The 4,305-nt window shown below is 43.0% G+C and overlaps 1 pseudogene; it reads left to right on the forward strand.

Annotated features, from left to right (window-relative positions):
• The window catches only part of LOC109486748, a 7,301-nt pseudogene extending 4,951 nt beyond the window's left edge, over positions 1–2,350 (forward strand).
• Positions 2,351–4,305: the final 1,955 nt, after the last annotated feature.

Here is a 4,305-nt window from a genome sequence, read left to right on the forward strand (position 1 = left end):
CTCGGACGTTATGAGGAGAGAGTCCCACAAAAGCAGTGCTCAACGACTGGATGGATCATCTCAAAGAGGAGTTCAACTCTACCGACCCTGCTGGAGCTCCCACCCCCACGATGGACAAGCAGGCAGACTGCGGAGCAGCTGTGGTGGAGCAGGTGATGGAAGCAAACACAAACCACGAGGCTAAGAAGAAGAAAAAGAAGAACAAGAAGAAGCAGAAAACTCGTGTGGAGACACCACCCGACTACACGGCAAATGTCGGGCTCGACAACGTGAGCCTGACGTCACTTGAAGCACGTGACCTTGACTGGCAGGATGAAGGTCGAGTACGGAGCTGTTACAAGACGTCCCCACAGCCTGGACACCTGAGCAGGGAGGCTGACACACCCACCATCCAGGACAAGACAAAGGACTGGATGTACTTCATCAGGAAAGCTGGGCTTGAGGAGATGATGGAGTCAGGACCCTACCAGGGACGAGGACAGGAGGACACCGGTCCAGGGCAAAACCACCAAGAACAAGCACAAGGCAAAGAAGGAGAGGCTTGTCCTACCCAGCCTGACTCCAGATCCAGGACTGATGCTGCAGGGAACCAAACTTCACACACCTGGTGAGTTTTGTAGTGTAGGAACCAAACTTCACACACCTGGTGAGTTTTGTAGTGTAGGCACTAAACTTCACACACCTGGTGAGTTTTGTAGTGTAGGAACCAAACTTCACACACCTGGTGAGTTTTGTAGTGTAGGAAGCAAACTTCAAACTCGAGGTGAGTTTTGTAGCATAGGTTTACCCACTGCTGCCCAACTTATTTCTATTTGACAATGTTGCTGCATGCATAATGCCTGTACACACAAGAGTATTATGCAGATGGCTAATCTAGTATATTGCACATTGCACACCAATGAGTTAATCTTCTATTTGTCCTGTTTTATCCAGGTGTGAGCCTCCCCTCCATAGGAGATGGTGTTCTCTCCACTGCTGCCAGACCCAACATCCCTGATGAGGACATGGGAACACAGTTGCCACCGGTGAGTCTTGTAGTTACACTGTGAATTCTGCACAGTAACTGCTGTAACCACTGTACTGTGTAAGGGTCTTGGGTTCTTGTATCATGACTGAGGGAGTACAAGTAGAGTGATTAGTTAGTGTAACATATCCTTCCCAGAGACAGAATGGCTGGCTCCTGCCATGTCCTCTAACCGTTTCTTCTCTCCATGATGCCAGCTGCAGCTCCTGTCCTGTTTCTAACTGTTTCTTTTCTCCATGATCCACACCAGCTGCAGTTTGGCACCAAGCAAGTCGGGAAGACGACATCAGAAACTGTGACCTTCAAACAGCCCAGCGACAAGTCCAAAGTCCGCAGCACCAAGCGTCGCCAGAAGACCGACCGCGCCTCACTGAAGGACAAAAAGTCCCAGAAACGGCGCCATAACAGCCCCGACCCCTCATCACCTGACTTGTAAGTTTGGTGGAACGGTGGATGCCTTACCATCATGCCCAGAATGTTTATTGGCAATGATTCATGTGTGTATATAACTATGTGTAAAACTGTGTGTATATAATCATATGTAAAGCAGTAGTGTGGTACATTATGCCAGTGCAATCTCTTCTGTTGAATGCACAGCACCTAAAACTGTGTATATATATACAATCATATAATCATATATATATAATCATAATGGGCAACATGTCTGTACAGTCTGAGCCTAATGTTGAACATACATCACCTAACAGTATATTTGACTATATGTAAACTTTGTCGGCCATTATGTCCATGCAATCTTTCAGTTGTTAAATGTACAGCACCTAAAACTGTGTGTATATATAACCATATGTAGAACTGTGTTGAAATTATGCCCAATGCAATCTCTCAATTGTTGAATGTAGTCTGAAACAGTATGTTTCTACACACCTGTGCAATCTGAGCATGTTGTTGAGTGTACAGGACCTAAAACTGTGTCCATATTTAATCCTGATTCTGTAATCTGTGTTGCATTATGCATGTGCAATTTCTGTTATTTACCTTGAGTCCTTAAACTGTGTATATATACAATTATCATATGTACAGCTGCGTTGCCCATAATGCCAGTTCAATCTCACTTGAATGTACAGTTGTTAGGATGTTCAGATACTAATTATGCTGGAGAGACAGTTTTCATACTTTTTTGCAATCTTTATTGTACAGTCCCTAGATACATTTTGTTTAGGCACAAATTATGCTGGAGACAGAATGATATAATAATACATGTATATAATTTCCTGTACTGATTAACCCAGGCAGAATGTTTAGGCACAAATTATGAGGGAAAACAGAGAGACAGAGTAATACCAGGTTATTTTTCTGCAACATAAAGACAAAATGTTGAGTAACCATTTCACATAATGTAATAATTATATCTTGTATGTATGGAAAAGTATTGTTGCACATTATGTCTGTGCAATGCTTTTTTGTATACCAACATGTAGTTTTGTATAATGACAATTGTAGTTTGTATACCGACATGTATTGTATACTGACACATACATGTACCTTTCGACATTTTGGATATAGACATGTAGTTTTGGATACTGACAGTTATTGCTTATATAATGACCCGGGCATTTTTGTATGATACAGCACCAGATTTGATGTTTTGTTGGGGAGAAAAAATTGATTTCCTGCACCTTTTGTACTGCACAAAATATGCTGGAAAGAATGTGACATAATCATTGTTATAGGCTGTAGGAGACAGTCCATGTGATTTTCCAACACTGCAACAGAACCTACAGGTCTTCCACACACCCCTACAGTAGTGTAACGGTCAGTGGACAAGTCTTCAGACTTGTACAGGAACTGGACACTCCCCCTCCACAGGTCCTACTGCAGACCACCTCATGTGTACGTTCCTGCACACTCCAGTCCTGCTCAGGGTTACATGACACAGTCTGTCATAGATGGCTCACATGAGATGATCCCACTCCAACTACACCAGACCACACAGTACAGTTCCACTGCAGCTGGGGTGGGGGAGGGGACGTCAGGACCAACTCCACAGATAGGAGACACTTGTCTCTTTCAGACTGTTCAGCTTGCTCACACTGCCCCATCTGTCTGGCATGTCTCTGTGAGGTTCAGTGAGAGATTGATGGCTGCCCTGCACCCGACCTGCCAGTCGGGATGTCGGGCCCCATCCTTACTGGACACCACAAACCATGTCAGATTGTTAGCGGTGATGGGGGGTTGGACTAGTCCGTCAGGAACTTGTGCCTTCTATCTGTGGAGTTGGTCCTGACGTCCCCGCCCCCACCCCAGCTGCAGTGGAACTGTACTGTGTGGTCTGGTGTAGTTGGAGTGGGATCATCTCATGTGAACCATCTACGACAGACTGTGTCATGTAACCCTGAGTAGCACTGGAGTGTGAAGGAACGTACACATGTGGTGGTCTCCAGTAGGACCTGTGGAGGGGGAGTGTCCAGTTCCTGTACAAGTCTGAAGACTTGTCCACTGACCGTTACACTACTGTAGGGTTGTGTGGAAGACCTGTAGGATCTGTTGCAGTGTTGTAGAATCACATGGACTGTCTCCAACAACCTTTAACAATGGTAATTCTACATTCTTTCTAGTTTCTGTTGCAATGAACAGTAATTCTATACACCTATGTGGACTTGTGATGTTCTGTATTTTACAGGAAGTCTGGACTTAAGTAGCTAGCTTCATTATTTGTAGAATTTTTTTATTTCATGTGGACTGTATAATTATATAATTTTAATGCTCATACACTGAATGTCAAGGATTTTCAATTCAAACTTAGCAACTGAAAAATATAACAAACAATGCAATATGACTTACACAAACTCCCACTCTCAGGGTGACCAAGTTACACAGAAACACTGCTATAACAGAGATCAGACTTCATCTTTACATCTTTAGAACTGTGTATTAGTGTTCATCACAGATTTACCTGTATCATAAGACTCCAGCATGATTGGTTGTACAGCTGTCTTTCCACCATGTTAAGCCATGTAGTATGTTACTGTAACATTGTAATGCATCTTCTAGTTTTTGTTGCATTCTGATCTGGAAGTTTTCATTATTAACAATTGTATACGATGTGACAGAAAACATTTGTGGAACTGCTATTGTGTGGTATACATGTAAACTGATGTATATATCTGTAACAGTTGATTTCACAGGTATGTAATGTCTTAACATCAGGTTAGTCCACGTAATGTACAACATTGCATGTTTTCATTTTTATTATACTGCTCTGAAAATTTTCATCTGTAACAATATACAATAAGGAATAGAGTATTTGTGTAAACACCACT

The sequence above is a fragment of the Branchiostoma belcheri genome, unplaced genomic scaffold (genome assembly GCF_001625305.1).
Source record: "Branchiostoma belcheri isolate BF01 breed outbred unplaced genomic scaffold, Haploidv18h27 scaffold83, whole genome shotgun sequence".
Classification (NCBI taxonomy): Eukaryota; Metazoa; Chordata; class Leptocardii; order Amphioxiformes; family Branchiostomatidae; genus Branchiostoma; species Branchiostoma belcheri.